This window comes from Tachyglossus aculeatus, chromosome 9 (assembly GCF_015852505.1).
Source record: "Tachyglossus aculeatus isolate mTacAcu1 chromosome 9, mTacAcu1.pri, whole genome shotgun sequence".
Classification (NCBI taxonomy): domain Eukaryota; kingdom Metazoa; phylum Chordata; class Mammalia; order Monotremata; family Tachyglossidae; genus Tachyglossus; species Tachyglossus aculeatus.
The window spans coordinates 2433372-2449596 of NC_052074.1; the positions used below are offsets into that span (position 1 = coordinate 2433372).

At 49.4% G+C, this 16225-nt stretch overlaps 1 protein-coding gene across 2 annotated transcripts in view; it reads right to left on the reverse strand.

Moving 5' to 3' along the window:
- FBXO11 (F-box protein 11) overlaps positions 1-15549 on the reverse strand; it is a 91468-nt gene extending 75919 nt beyond the window's left edge. For both annotated transcript variants that reach the window (XM_038751069.1, XM_038751068.1), the window contains exon 1: positions 15509-15549. The gene's annotated coding sequence lies outside the window, so the exon portion shown is untranslated. The remainder of the gene's footprint in view (positions 1-15508) is intronic.
- Between the last annotated feature and the right edge of the window lie 676 nt (positions 15550-16225).

Here is a 16225-nt window from a genome sequence, read left to right on the forward strand (position 1 = left end):
AGATGAGCTAACTGAGGCCCAGAGAATAATAATAATAATAATAATGGCATTTGTTAAGCGCTTACTACGTGCAAAGCACTGTTCTAAGCGCTGGGGAGGTTACAAGGTGATCAGGTTGTCTCACGTGGGGCTCACAGTCTTCATCCCCATTTACAGATGAGCTAACTGAGGCCCAGAGAAGAATAATAATAATGGCATTTGTTAAGCGCTTACTATGTGCAAAGCACCGTTCTAAGTGCTGGGGGGGTTACAAGGTGATCAGGTTGTCCCATGTGGGACTCACAGTCTTCATCCCCATTTTACAGATGAGCTGAGGCCCTGAGAATAATAATAATAATGGCATTTGTTAATAATAATAGTAATAATAATGGTATTTATTAAGTGCTTACTATGTGCAAAGCACCGTTCTAAGCGCTGGGGAGGTTACAAGGTGATCAGGTTGTCCCACGGGGGGCTCACAGTTTTCATCCCCATTTCACAGATGAGCTAACTGAGGCACAGAGAAGTTAAGTGGCTCAGTGGAAAGAGCATGGGCTCTGGAGTCACAGGTCATGGGTTCAAATTCCGACTCTGCCAATTGTCAGCTGTGTGACTTTGGGTAAGTCACTTCACTTCTCTGGGCCTCAGTGACCTCATCTGGAAAATGGGGATTAAGACTGTGAGCCTCCAGTGGGACAACCTGATCACCTTGTAACTCCCCCGGTGCTTAGAACAGTGCTTTGCGCACAGTAAGCGCTTAATAAAGGCTATTATTATTATTATTAATTGACTTGCCCAAAGTCACCCAGCTGACAATCGGCAGAGCCGGAATTTGAACCCACGACCTCTGACTCCAAAGCCTGGGTTCTTTCCACTGAGCCACGCTGCTTCTCTTCATCTTGAAATACTCCTGAGGATGATGACTGGCTTGTATCTACCCCAGCGTTCAATACAGTGCCCGGCACTTAGTAAGCGCTTAACAAATGCCCTAATTATCAGCAGAAGCGGTATTTGAGCATTTGCAACATACAAGGCACTGTGCTAAGCGCTCAGGACAGTACAATATTACAGAGATGGCCAGCACGTTCCCTGCCCTTACTCAACTGACAGTCTAAGAGGTAGAAAGTGATCGCTAAATTGTGCTCTGCATACAGTAAGCGCTCAATAAATACGATTGAATGAATGAATTGTATGTACTTATTACTCTATTTTACTTGTACATATTTGTTCTATTTATTTTATTTTGTTAATATGTTTTGTTTTGTTGCCCGTCTCCCCCTTCTAGACCGTGAGCCCGCTGTTGGGTAACGACCGTCTCTCGATGCTGCCGACTTGGACTTCCCAAGCGCTTAGTACAGTGCTCTGCACACAGTAAGCGCTCAATAAATACAACTGAATGAATTGTATGTATTTATTACTCTATTTTACTTGTACATATTTATTCAATTTATTTTATTTTGTGAATATGTTTTGTTTTGTTGTCCGTCTCCCCCTTCTAGACTGTGAGCCCGCTGTTGGGTAGCGACCGTCTCTATATGTTGCCAACTTGGACTTCCCAAGCGCTTAGTACACTGCTGTGCACACAGTAAGCGCTCAATAAATATGATTGAATGAATTGTACGTATTTATTACTCTATTCATTTTACTTGTACATATTTATTCTATTTATTTTATTTTGTTAATGTTTTGTTTTGTTGTCCGTCTCCCCCTTCTAGACTGTGAGCCCACTGTTGGGTAGCAACTGTCTCTCTATGTTACCGACTTGGACTTCCCAAGCGCTTAGTACAGTGCTCTGCACACAATAAGCACTCAATAAATACGATTGAATGAATGAATTGTACGTACTTATTACTCTATTTTACCTGTACATATTTATTCTATTTTTTTTTTTGTTAATGTTTTGTTTCATTGTCCATCTCCCCCTTCTAGACTGTGAGCCCGCTGTCGATGTTGCCGACTTGTACTTCTCAAGCGCTCAGTACAGTGCTCTGCACACAGTAAGCGCTCAATAAATACGACTGAATGAATGAATTGTACGTATTTATTACTCTATTTATTTTACTTGTACATATTAATTCTATTTATTTTGTTAATATGTTTTGTTTTGTTGTCTTTCTCCCCCTTCTAGACCGTGAGCCCGCTGTTGGATAGGGACCGTCTCTATCTGTTGCCAACTTGGACTTCCCAAGCGCTTAGTCCAGCGCTCTGCACACAGTAAGCGCTCAATAAATACGATTGAATGAAAATTGTACGTATTTATTATTCTATGTTACTTGTACATATTTATTCTATTTATTTTATTTTGTTAATATGTTTTGTTTTGTTGTCCGTCTCCCCCTTCTAGACTGTGAGCCCGCTGTTGGGTGGGGACTGGCTCTCTATGTTGCCGACTTGGACTTCCCAAGCGCTTAGTACAGCGCTCTGCACACAGTAAGCGCTCAATAAATACGACTGAATGAATGAATGGAATATTGTTTAATAGTTTAAATATTAAGGTTTTCCCCGATTAATCCCTCTTTTCCCCAACTCCCTCTCTCTTCTGCGTCATCATTTGGGCCTTTACCCTCGAAGACCTCGACTTCCCACCTTCCGCCTCTCAGCACTTAGGTGCCTATCTGTATTTTCATGGCATTGTCCTCTCCCAATAGGCACATCAGAAGCGCTCAATAAATACCACCGATAATAATAATAATAATGTTGGTACCTGTTAAGCGCTCACTATGTGCCAAGCACTGTTCTAAGCGCTGGGGGAGATACAAGGTAATCAGGTTGCCCGGGGAGGGATTCTATCATATCGTCTTCTCCCAAGGGTGCTCTGCGCACATTACGTGCTCGGTAATAATAATAACAATAAAATAATAATAATAATAATAATGTTGGTATTTGTTAGGCGCTTACTATGTGCCAAGCAGTGTTCTAAGCACTGGGGAGGGATAAAGGGAATCAGGTTGTCCCACGTGGGGCATTATTATTATTCCATTATTGACTTCAAAATACCATTATTATTATTATTTCAGACCCGCGCTCTATCTACCAGGCCATAATAATAATAATGATGATGGCATTTATTAAGCGCTTACTATGTGCCAAGCACTGTTCTAAGCACTGGGGGAGATACAAAGTAATCAGGTTGCCCGGGGAGGGATTCTATCATATCATCGGGGGGGGGGATAAAGGGAATCAGGTTGTCCCACATGGGGCATTATTATTATTCCATTATTGACTTCCAAATACCATTATTATTATTTCAGACCCGCGCTCTATCTACCAGGCCATAATAATAATAATGATGATGGCATTTATTAAGCGCTTACTACGTGCCAAGCACTGTTCTAAGCGCTGGGGGAGATACAAAGTAATCAGGTTGCCCGGGGAGGGATTCTATCATATCGTCTTCTCCCAAGGGTGCTCTGCACACATTACGTGCTCAGTAATAATAATAATAAGGATAAAAATATAATAATAATAATAATAATAATAATGTTGGTATTTGTTAGGCGCTTACTATGTGCCAAGCAGTGTTCTAAGCACTAGGGAGAGATAAAGGGAATCAGGTTGTCCCACATGGGGCATTATTATTATTCCATTATTGACTTCCAAATACCATTATTATTATTTCAGACCCGCGCTCTATCTACCAGGCCACAATAATAATAATGATGATGGCATTTATTAAGCGCCTACTATGTGCCAAGCACTGTTCTAAGCGCTGGGGGAGATACAAAGTAATCAGGTTGCCCGGGGAGGGATTCTATCACATCATCGGGGGGGGATAAAGGGAATCAGGTTGTCCCACATGGGGCATTATTATTATTCCATTATTGACTTCCAAATACCATTATTATTATTTCAGACCCGCGCTCTATCTACCAGGCCATAATAATAATAATGATGATGGCATTTATTAAGCGCTTACTACGTGCCAAGCACTGTTCTAAGCGCTGGGGGAGATACAAAGTAATCAGGTTGCCCGGGGAGGGATTCTATCATATCGTCTTCTCCCAAGGGTGCTCTGCACACATTACGTGCTCAGTAATAATAATAATAAGGATAAAAATATAATTATAATAATAATAATGTTGGTATTTGTTAGGCGCTTACTATGTGCCAAGCAGTGTTCTAAGCACTAGGGAGAGATAAAGGGAATCAGGTTGTCCCACATGGGGCATTATTATTATTCCATTATTGACTTCAAAATACCATTATTATTATTTCAGACCCGCGCTCTATCTACCAGGCCACAATAATAATAATGATGATGGCATTTATTAAGCGCTTACTATGTGCCAAGCACTGTTCTAAGCGCTGGGGGAGATACAAAGTAATCAGGTTGCCCGGGGAGGGATTCTATCATATCATCGGTGGGGGGGATAAAGGGAATCAGGTTGTCCCACGTGGGGCATTATTATTATTCCATTATTGACTTCGAAATACCATCATTATTATTATTATTTCAGACCCGCGCTCTATCTACCAGGCCATAATAATAATAATAATGATGGCATTTATTAAGTGCTTACTATGTGCCAAGCACTGTTCTAAAGCGCTGGGGGAGATACAAAGTAATCAGGTTGCCCGGGGAGGGATTCTATCATATCGTCTTCTCCCAAGGGTGCTCTGCACACATTATGTGCTTGGTAATAATAATATGCAATTTTTGCCCTGCTTCTGGTCCCTTTTGTTTCTGTTTTCTTTACTTTAACCGCGATATTTGTTCAGCGCGATGTGCCAGACGCTGTACTGAGAGCTGGGTAGGTACAAAATAAGCAGGCCGGACACAGTCCATGTCCCCTGTGCGGCTCACGGTTTTGCTCTCCATTTTACAGGTGAGGCAACTGAGGCACGGAGAAGTGAAAGGGCTCGCCCACGGTCAGGCGGAGACGAGAGGCGGAGCCCGGAGGAGGACCAGCGACTTATTGACTTCCATCATTCATTCAATTGCATTTATTGAGCGCTTACTGTGTGCAGAGCACTGTACTAAGCACTTGGGAAGTGCAAGTTGGCCACAGATAGAGCCGGTCCCTGACTTCCATTATTCATTCATTCATTCAATCGTATTTACTGAGCGCTTACTGTGTGCAGGGCACTTTACTAAGCGCTTGGGAAGTACAAATTGGCAACATATAGAGACGGTCCCTGACTTCCATTATTCATTCATTCAATCGTATTTACTGAGCGCTTACTGTGTGCAGAGCACTGTACCAAGCGCTTGGGAAGTGCAAGTTGGCCACATATAGAGCCGGTCCCTGATTTCCATTATTCATTCAATCGTATTTATTGAGCGCTTACTGTGTGCAGGGCACTTTACTAAGCGCTTGGGAAGTGCAAGTTGGCAACATATAGAGATGGTCCCTGACTTCCACTATTCATTCATTCAATCATATATATTGAGCACTTACTGTGTGCAGGGCACTTTACTAAGCGCTTGGGAAGTGCAAGTTGGCAACATATAGAGACGGTCCCTGACTTCCATTATTCATTCATTCAATCATATTTACTGAGCGCTTACTGTGTGCAGAGCACTGTACTAAGCGCTTGGGAAGTGCAAGTTGGCCACATATAGAGACGGTCCCTGACTTCCATTATTCATTCATTCAATAGTATTTACTGAGCGCTTACTGTGTGCAGAGCACTTTACTAAGCGCTTGGGAAGTGCAAATTGGCAACATATAGAGACGGTCCCTACCCAACAACGGGCTCACAGTCTAGATTATTATTATTAATTATTATTATTATTCCATTACTGACTTCCAAATACCATTATTATTATTTCAGACCCGCGCTCTACCCACCAGGCCATGATAATAATAATAATGATGGCATTTATTAAGCGCTTACTATGTGCAAAGCACTGTTTTAAGCGCTGGGGAGGTTACGAGGTCATCAGGTTGTCCCACGGGGGGCTCACGGGCTTCATCCCCATTTTACAGATGAGGGAACTGAGGCCCAGAGAAGTGAAGTGACCCAGCTGACAAGTGGCGGAGCTGGAATTTGAACCCACGACCTCTGACTCCAAAGCCCAGGCTCTTTCCACTGAGCCACGAACGGCCATGCCGTTTATCCTATTTATTTTATTTTTGTATTTATTTATTTTATTTTGTTAGTATGTTTGGTTTTGTTCTCTGTCTCCCCCTTTTAGACTGTGAGCCCGCTGTTGGGTAGGGACCGTCTCTATATGTTGCCAACTTGGACTTCCCAAGCGCTTAGTCCAGTGCTCTGCACACAGTAAGCGCTCAATAAATACGATTGATTGATTGATTGATTGATTGATCCTATCTCTCCGATCATCCTGTGGCCTTACGCTCCCGGTGAACTTTTTTCTAGCTATGGAAAAAAATAAAATCAAATGTCTAGAAATCCAGAACAGCAAAACCCCATAAGCTACGGAGAATGGCCGCGCACCGGCTTCTCTCAAGTAATCTGTTAGCAAAATGGAAATGCAAAAGATCGCTCGGACTAGAATCGGGCCTGAATTTTGGGGTTAATTTAAGGACTACTTAAATTTAAGGAATTTAAATAATAATAATAATAATAACGGTATTTATTAAGCGCTTACTACGTGCAAAGCACTGTTCTAAGCGCTGGGGAGGATGCAAGGTGATCAGGTTGTCCCATGTGGGGACTCACAGTCTTCATCCCCATTTTATTTCAATTTTAAAGAATACTCAAGTTGAACTCCGGCCAGTCGCCCGAAGCATCGTGACTCTACGTGGAAAAGATCATCCTCATCATCAATCGTATTTATTGGGCGCTTACTGTGTGCAAAGCACTGTACTAAGCGCTTGGGAAGTACAAATTGGCAACATCTAGAGACAGTCCCTACCCAACAGTGGGCTCACGGTCTAAAAGGGGGAGACGGAGAACAAAACCAAACATACTAACAAAATAAAATAAATAGAATAGATATGGACAAGTAAAATAGAGTAATAAATCTGTACAAACATATATCCATATATACAGGTGCTGTGGGGAAGGGAAGGAGGTAAGATGGGGGGGATGGAAAAGATGGGAATTGGGTCTCCGCCGTTCGAGCCGGAAGTCCTTGGGGTTTGTGGTGCTTGTTTGTGAATGAAGTCGGGAATTTTTACGGATTTGACGCGACTCGGAATTTCGCTTTTGCCGCTCCCGAAAGAATGCAAGCTCATCTTCCCCCCTCCAAAACGCCAACCACTTCTAACGAGGCTTCTGAACGGGAAGAGTTTTGGAAAAGCCATTTTTCCAACCTTCCTGAAGACCCCCCCGCCCCGGGGAGGTCCCCGCTATCTTCGGATTGGCTTTGAGACCCTCTTTTAAATCCCATTTTCATCCATTTTTATTCCCAGAACCGCGATTCCTTGTTCATCGAATACCTCAAATTATTTTGAGGTGTGACTTTGGGCAAGTCACTTCCCCTCTCTGGGCCTCAGTTCCCTCATCTGTAAAACGGGGATGAAGACCGTGAGCCCCCCGTGGGACAACCTGATCACCTCGTAACCTTCCCGGCGCTTAGAACGGTGCTTTGCACATAGTAAGCGCTTAATAAATGCCATCATTATTATTATTATTTTCCCTTGTTGCAAAATGCAGTCTTTTCTGTGAAATACACAACCTCCAGAAATTGAACGAGCTGTTGCCAAGTTCATCTGGAGAAGCAGCTTGGCTCAGTGTAAATCAATCAATCAATCAATCAATCGTATTTATTGAGCGCTTACTGTGTGCAGAGCACTGTACTAAGCGCTTGGGAAGTACAAGGTGGCAACACATAGAGACGGTCCCTACCGACCAGTGGGCTCACAATCTAAAAGGGGGAGAAAGAGAACAAAACCAAACATACTAACAAAATAAAATAAGTAGATTAGATATGTACACGTAAATAAATAGAGAAATAAAGCCCAGGCTTTGGAGTCGGAGGTCATGGGTTCAAATCCCGGCTCCGCCAACTGTCAGCTGGGTGACTCTGGGCAAGTCACTTCACTTCTCAGAGAAGCAGCGTGGCTCAGTGGAAAGAGCCCGGGCTTTGGAGTCGGGGGTCATGGGTTCAAATCTTGGCTCCGCCACTTTTCAGCTGTGTGACTTCGGGCAAGTCACTTCACTTCTCTGGGCCTCAGTTCCCTCATCTGTAAAATGGGGATGAAGACTGTGAGCCCCAAGTGGGACAACCTGATCACCTTGTAACCTCCCCAGCGCTTAGAACAGTGCTTTGCACATAGTAAGCGCTTAACAAATGCCATCATTATTATTATTCTCTGGGCCTCAGTTACCTCATCTGGAAAATGGGGATGAAGACTGTGAGCCCCCCGTGGGACAACCTGATCATCATCATCAATCATATTTATTGAGCGCTTACTATGTGCAGAGCACTGTACTAAGCGCTTGGGAAGTACAAATTGGCAACATATAGAGACAATCCCTACCCAACAGTGGGCTCACAGTCTAAACCTGATCACCTTGTAACCTCCCCAGCGCTTAGAACAGTGCTTTGCACATAGGAAGCACTTAATAAATGCCATCATCATTATTATTATTATTATCTGGGTGGTGATTCGGCCTCCAACGGAGGACGGCGGGGGGGAGGTGAGATTCCAAGCAGGAGACGCCTAGGCCGACTAGGAGCTTCGCCTAGTGGGCAGAGCCCAGGCCCGGGAGTCGGAGGACCTGGGTTCTAATCCTGCCTCCGCCAACTGCCTATGCTGTGGGACCCCGGGCACGTCACTTGTTTTCTCTGGGCCTCAGTTCCCTCATCTGTAAAATGGGGATTCCGCGCCCGTCCTCCCCTCCCGCTTAGACCGTGAGCCCCAAATGGGATGACACGGCGTCTGACCTGATTAGCCTGTGATGATAATAATGATGGCATTTATTAAGCGCTTACTATGTGCAAAGCACTGTTCTAAGCGCTGGGGAGGTTACAAGGCGATCTGGTTGTCCCACGGGGGGGCTCACAGTCTTCATCCCCATTTTACAGATGAGGGAACTGAGGCCCAGAGAATAATAATAATAATAATAATGGCATTCGTTAAGCGCTTACTATGTGTAAAGCACTGTTCTAAGCGCTGGGGAGGTTACAAGGTGATCAGATTGTCCCACGGGGGGCTCACAGTCTTTATCCTCATTTTACAGATGAGGTAACTGAGGCCCACAGAATAATAATAATAATAATAGCATTTGTTAAGCGCTTACTATTTGCAAAGCCCTGTTCTAAGGGCTGGGGAGGTTACAAGGTGATCAGGTTGTCCCACGTGGGGCTCACAGTCTTCATCCCCATTTTACAGATGAGGGAACTGAGGCCCAGAGAATAATAATAACAATGGCATTTGTTAAGTGCTTACTATGTGCAAAGCACTGTTCTAAGAGCTGGGGAGGTTATAAGGTGATCAGGTTGTCCCACGTGGGGCTCACAGTCTTCATCCCCATTTGACAGATGAGGTAACTGAGGCCCAGAGAATAATAATAATAATAATGGCATTTGTTAAGCGCTTACTATTTGCAAAGCACTGTTCTAAGCGCTGGGGAGGTCACAAGGTGATCAGATTGTCCCACGTGGGGCTCACAGTCTTCATCCCCATTTTACAGATGAGGTCACTGAGGCCCAGAGAATAATAATAATAATAATAATGGCATTTGTTAAGCGCTTACCATGTGCAAAGCACTGTTCTAAGCACTGGGGAGGTTACAAGGTGATCAGATTGTCCCACGTGGGGCTCACAGTCTTTATCCCCATTTTACAGATGAGGTAACTGAGGCCCAGAGAATAATAATAATAGCATTTGTTAAGCGCTACTATGTGCAAGGCACTGTTCTAAGTGCTGGGGAGGTTACAAGGTGATCCGATTGTCCCACGGGGGGCTCACAGTCTTCATCCCCATTTTACAGATGAGGTCACGGAGGCCCAGAGAATAATAATAATAATAATAATAATAACAATAATAATGGCATTTGTTAAGCGCTTACTACATGCAAAGCACTGTTCTAAGCACTGGGGAGGTTACAAGGTGATCAGATTGTCCCACGTGGGGCTCACAGTCTTTCATCCCCATTTTACAGATGAGGTAACTGAGGCCCAGAGAATAATAATAATAATAATAATGGCATTTGTTAAGGGCTTACTATGTGCAAAGCCCTGTTCTAAGCACTGGGGAGGTTACAAGGTGATCAGATTTTCCCACGTGGGGCTCTCAGTCTTCATCCCCATTTTACAGATGAGCTAACTGAGGCCCAGGGAATAATAATAATAATAATGGCATTTGCTAAGCACTTACTACATGCAAATCACTGTTCTAAGCGCTGGGGAGGTTACAAGGTGATCAGGTTGTCCCACGTGGGGCTCACAGTCTTCATCCCCATTTTCCAGATGAGCTAACTGAGGCCCAGAGAATAATAATAACAATAATAATGATGGCATTTATTAAGCGCTTACTAGGTGCAAAGCACTGTTCTAAGCGCTGGGGAGGTTACAAGGTATCAGATTGTCCCACGTGGGGCTCACAGTCTTCATCCCCATTTTACAGGTGAGGTAACTGAGGCCCAGAGAATAATAATAATAATAATGGCATTTGTTAAGCGCTTACTCTGTGCAAAGCACTGTTCTAAGCGCTGGGGAGGTTACAAGGTGATCAGATTGTCCCACGTGGGGCTCACAGTCTTCATCCCCATTTTACAGATGAGGGAACTGGGGCCCAGAGAATAATAATAATGACGGCATTTGTTAAGCGCTTACTACGTGCAAAGCGCTGTTCTAAGTGCGGGGCAGCTTATAAGCTGATCAGGTTGTCCCATGTGGGGCTCCCCGTCTTCATCCCCATTTTACAGATGAGGGAACTGAGGCCCAGAGAAGTGAAGTGACTGGCCCAAAGTCACCCAGCTGACACGTGGCGGAGGCAGGATTTGAACCCGTGCCCTCTGACTCCAAAGCCCGGGCTCTTTCCACTGAGCCGCCCTGCTTCTCTACCCTGTAGCCTGTATCGACCCCAGCGTGTAGCTTAACACGCAGGGAGCACTTGATGGATGCCACCATCCTCGTCGCTACTACTACGGACCTCCGTCAGATTCTTCGGGGCTCGGGGAGACCCAAGGAATTTCTTCCCCTCAAGACCCAACTTGTTCTTCCCAAGCGCTTAGTACAGTGCGCTGCACACAGTAAGCGCTCAATAAATACGACTGATTGATTGATTGACTCCGGACGGTGACCCCGGCGGGCGTGAAGGGAGAGACAAAGAAGGGGAGAAACTGAGGCGGGGAGGAGAACGGCCTAGCGGCTAGACCACAGGCCCGGGGGTGCCAAGGCCCTGGGTTCTAACGCCGCCACCGCCGCCACGTGTCTGCTGTGTGACCCTGGGCAAGTCCCTTCATTCATTCATTCATTCAATCGTATTTATTGAGCGCTTACTGTGTGCAGAACACTGTACTAAGCGCTTCAGAAGTCCAAGTTGGCAACATCTAGAGACGGTCCCTACCCGACAGCGGGCTCACAGTCTAGCAGGGGGAGGCAGACAACAAAACAAGACATAGTAACGAAATAGAATAGTAAATACGTACAAGTAAAATAGAGTAATAAATACGTACAATCGTATATAATAATGATAGCACTTATTAAGCGCTTACTACGTGCAAAGCACTGTTCTAAGCGCTGGGGAGGTTACAAGGTGATCGGGTTGTCCCACGGGAGGCTCCCAGTCTTCATCCCCATTTGACAGATGAGGTCACCGAGGCCCAGAGAAGTGAAGTGACTTGCCCCAGGTCACACAGCTGACAACTGGCAGAGCTGGGATTTGAACCCACAACCTCTGACTCCAAAGCCACTTCTCTGCGCCTCAGTTACCTCCTCTGTAAAACGGGGATGGGAGCGTGAGCCCTCTGCGGGACCTGATTAACTGGCCTCCACCCCAGCGCTCAGAACAGTGCCGGACACATAGTAGGCGCCTAACGAGGACCATAATGATAACCATTGTTTGGATACCTACAATTCCCGAGGATTTACGGGGCCCGGAAAGAGCCGCTCAAGGCAACCGTCGGAGTCGGGCAGTTGTGCCAGAACGTTCCGACTTGTACTTCCCAAGCGCCTAGTACAGTGCTCTGCACACAGGAAGCGCTCAATAAATACGACTGAATGAACCGGTGACTCCTTTTTGCCCCTCCGCACTCAGCCGGACCATTAAGCCGGGGGGAACGAGGAATCCCTTCCGTGTACTGAGATCCTTCGATCACTCACGGGATGCCCCACGAAGCCCATTCCCATCCCCCAGGTTTCAAACGACCGGCCTCCCATTCCGGAATCCTGCGGCCTCCCATCCCGGAATCCTGCGGCCTCCCATTCCGGAACCCTGCAGGCCTCCCATTCCGGAACCCTGCAGGCCTCCCATTCCGGAACCCTGCGGCCTCCCATTCCGGAATCCGGCGACATTCTAAGGAAAGGAATCTTCCCGGGTCCAACGATCTCGGCCCCCTTAACATCGCGGCTACTTGCCTGACGCCCCCGCGCCCCCCAAAAAGTCGTTTCTCAGACCCCGTTTCATTCCGTCGGCGCTTAACCGCGTGCAGAGCACCGTACTGAGCGCCCGGGAGAGGACGAGGCGACGCCAAAACGGCCACGTTCCCCCTTCCCACGACGGGCGTCCGTCCTAGAAGCTGAACCTCTTCTACTTTGGATCCGTCCCTTCCCAAGTCGACTTCCCAAGTCGAAAGGACTGTACTGAGCGCCCGGGAGAGGACGAGGCGACGCCAAAACGGCCACGTTCCCCCTTCCCACGACGGGCGGCCGTCCTAGAAGCCGAACCTCGTCTACTTTGGCCCCGTCCCTTCCCAAGTCGAAGGTACTGTACTGAGCGCCCGGGAGAGGACGAGGCGACGCCAAAACGACCACGTTCCCCCTTCCCACGACGGGCGGCCGTCCTAGGAGCTGAACCTCTTCTACTTTGGATCCGTCCCTTCCCAGGTCGAAAGTTTCCTGGGGGGGGCCAGTCCCGCGAAGGAGGTGATGCCAACCTATCCCGGGAATTTTTAACCTTTCCATTTGGCACACAGACCGGTTCCCCCTCCGGATCGCTCGCTCCGCTCAGAAAGGCGCTCACCAGAGCCTACGTAGTCCGCGTTTCCTGAGGAGATAATCTCACAATCCGCACGCTCCGAGTTTACATTCTTCCTGCCCTCAACCCACTATATATATATATTTTATCCCGACCGGCTGTGGAGACGGATGGTATCTTAAATCCCGTCTGCGGCTGGGGGAGGGCCCCAAATTCCCAAAATTTTGACCAGACAGTATCACTCGCGGTCCGTCTCCAGGTGTCCGAGACAAAGCATTAGGACGGAAGGCCACAGGCGCGAAGCCTCGTCGGGGAAAGAGGAGGCCGCCCTTCCCGACACGGTGCGAGGAAAATGGGATTTTGTCGGGAGACTTGGGAGGATAAAGGGTCGGGAATAAACCATCTCGACTGAGCTGGAGACGAACTGCAGTTCTGCATTCACCAGTAGGTAAAATGGGGCACACACACACAAAAAAAGGAAAAGAGATAAAAGGAGTCCACCGCAAACATCAAGGAGATGGGGGGGGAAAATGACATAATGTGATTGTAATTAAATTACAGATCGGCTTCGAATCCAACCGTTTCTTCTCCTGCTCCGGCCCGCTCCCACGGTTTCGGACGGGCGGAAGGCCCCCCGAGACGCAACCCGTTGGACGCCCATTCCCGGATCGTCCTTCGACCAAACCATTTTTCCCGTCCGCCTCTTCTCCCGCCCGAGTGTCAACCGGGGGAGCGGCGGACGACACCCAAGACGTCGCACAAAAGGAACACCCAAAATGCCCCTTTTCCCCAAGAACCACCATTTAGAGACCCCGATTCTTGGGGATTTCCAGCCAACGGGGCCCGCGTCCCGTCGGGCTCCGCAACCGTGGGGTTTCTGGAAGAGGGTCTCGGTGGGGTGTGGGGGGAAATGAGGAATGGAACTAGTTTCGGGGGTGACCGCCGAATGATGGTGACCCCCGAGAGGGCCCCTCTGGAGGAGGTGGTTTTTGAGGGGGGGTCGAGGCGGCCTTCGCAGGCCATCAAGAGGAAAAAATTCCAAGGCCGCCCAGTGGGTCCGACCTGCAAAATGTCTCCTGACGATCTCCTTCAGACAACAACGCTGCGAAGAGGGGTGCGGGCAAGACCCTTCCCCCTGGCTGGGCCTCTGGGAGGAAAATCCCCTCTTTGGACAGGCCTGGGAGGAAGGGGACCCCCCTCTTTTGGCCGCCCCCCCAACAAGGGAGGACAGGCTCGGCCAGACAATGGTGGGGCCTGGGCCTTGGGCCCGCCTGACACACACATACACCCCCACACTGCGCACACGCACAGTGGGCCTGGATTCCCGGGGGGCTGGAGGTTGGGGGGGGTCCTGGGGGGGGGGGGAGGAAGAGGAAGGAGGGGGCCGCCCAGCTGTCTGCGGCCCCAACCAAGGGGTGGGAGGAGGAGGAGGAGGAGAAGGAGGAAGGAGGGAGGGGATGGGGGCTGCGGGCCCCTGGCTGGGGGGCTGCTTTCTCTCTCTCTCTCTCTTTTTTTTGGGGGGGGGGTCGGGAACCAAAGCTGGGCAGCCACACTGCGCAGCAAACGGCGGACGGGAGCCGCCCCCCCCCCCTTCCTCCTCCAACGGGCCCCGTGACTGGGGGGAGGGGGGAGAAATGGGGGTGGGGGCAGGAAAAAGGAGGGTGGGGGGAAGGAAAAGGGGGTGGGGGGAAGAAGGTGGGGAAAGGAAAAGGGGTGGGGGAAGGAAAAGGGAGTGGGGGGAATGGAGTGGGGGGAAGAAGGTGGGGGAAAGAAAAAGGGGGTGGGGGAAGAAAAAAGGGGGGAAAGAAGGTGGGGGAAGAAAAAAGGGGGTGGGGGCAAAGAGAAGGGGGGAAGTAAAAGAAGGTGGGGGCAGAAAAGGTAGAAAGAAGAAAGGGGGTGGAAGAAGGAGGTGGGGGACAGAAAAAGGAGGTGGGGGGACAGAAAAAGGAGGTAGGGGACAGAAAAAGGAGGTGGGGGGACAGAAAAAGGAGGTGGGGGGACAGAAAAAGGAGGTGGGGGGACAGAAAAAGGAGGTGGGGGGACAGAAAAAGGAGGTGGGAGGAAAGAAAAAGGAGGTGGGAGGAAAGAAAAAGGAGGTGGGAGGAAAGAAAAAGGAGGTGGGGGACAGAAAAAGGAGGTGGGGGGAAAGAAAAAGGAGGTGGGGGGAAAGAAAAAGGAGGTGGGGGCCAGAAAAAGGAGGTGGGGGCCAGAAAAAGGAAATAAGGAAAAGAAAAAGAAGGTGGGGGGAGAAGCAGCCCCCTCCCCCTCTTGGTGACTTCCCCTTGTCCCCCCGCCTTGGGCGCCCCCCTTTCTTCTCCGGGCCCGCGACCCCCAAAACGAACAAAGCGGGCGACCGCGCCGAGGCTGGCACGGGGACGGGGACCCCCCAAAACCGAGGGGGGGGAAGGGAGGGGGGGAGGAAGGAAGGAAGGGGAGCACAGGCCGCAGGCCCAGAGGCCTTGGCGGCGGCGGGGGGGGGGGGGACACAAGGGAAGGGGGGGGGGCCCCCCCAAACCGGCTCGCGGCCTCACCCCGCTCCCCGGCGTTGTTCCCCTCCTGAGGCGGCGGCGGCGGCTGCTGAGGAGGAGGAGGAGGAGGAAGAGGAGGAGGAGGCGGTGGCGGAGGAGGCGGAGGAGGAGGCGGCGGCGGAGGAGGAGGAGGAGGAGGAGGCCCCTGTTGTGGCTGCTGCTGTTGTTGCTGCTGCTGTTGTTGTTGTGGCGGCGGTGGTGGTTGCTGTTGTGGTGCCGCTTGTGGCGGCGGCGCCGGTTGTGGCGGCGGCGGCTGCTGCTGCTGCTGCTGCTGCTGCTGCTGCTGCAGCGGTCTTGGCCTGGACACTCGCCTGGGTCTCCGGTGGGCGGCTCGGACGGAGTTCATTTGCCGGGCTGAGGCGACGACGCCGGGCCGGACCGGACCGGGCGGGACGGGGGAAACTGAGGCCCCGCGACGACCGGCGCGGGCGGAGGAGGGCGAGGGGAGGGGAAAGGGGGGAGGGAGGGAGGGAGGGAGGGGGACCGACGGAGGGAGGGATGGGAAGGAGGGAGGGAGCGGGGCCGCCCGGCTTTCCCCCCGCACACGGAGCTCGCCCTGGAATTTTTTCCTCCTCCTCCTCCTCCTCCTCCTCCTTCTTCTTCTTCTTTTTTTTTCTTTTTTTTTTTTTTTAATCCCAGGATGGGGGAGGAGCCGCCTGTGGGGATCCTCCTTCCCTCTCTTCCCCCCCCAACCCCGTCTGGGGGGTGTGAGGAAAGAAA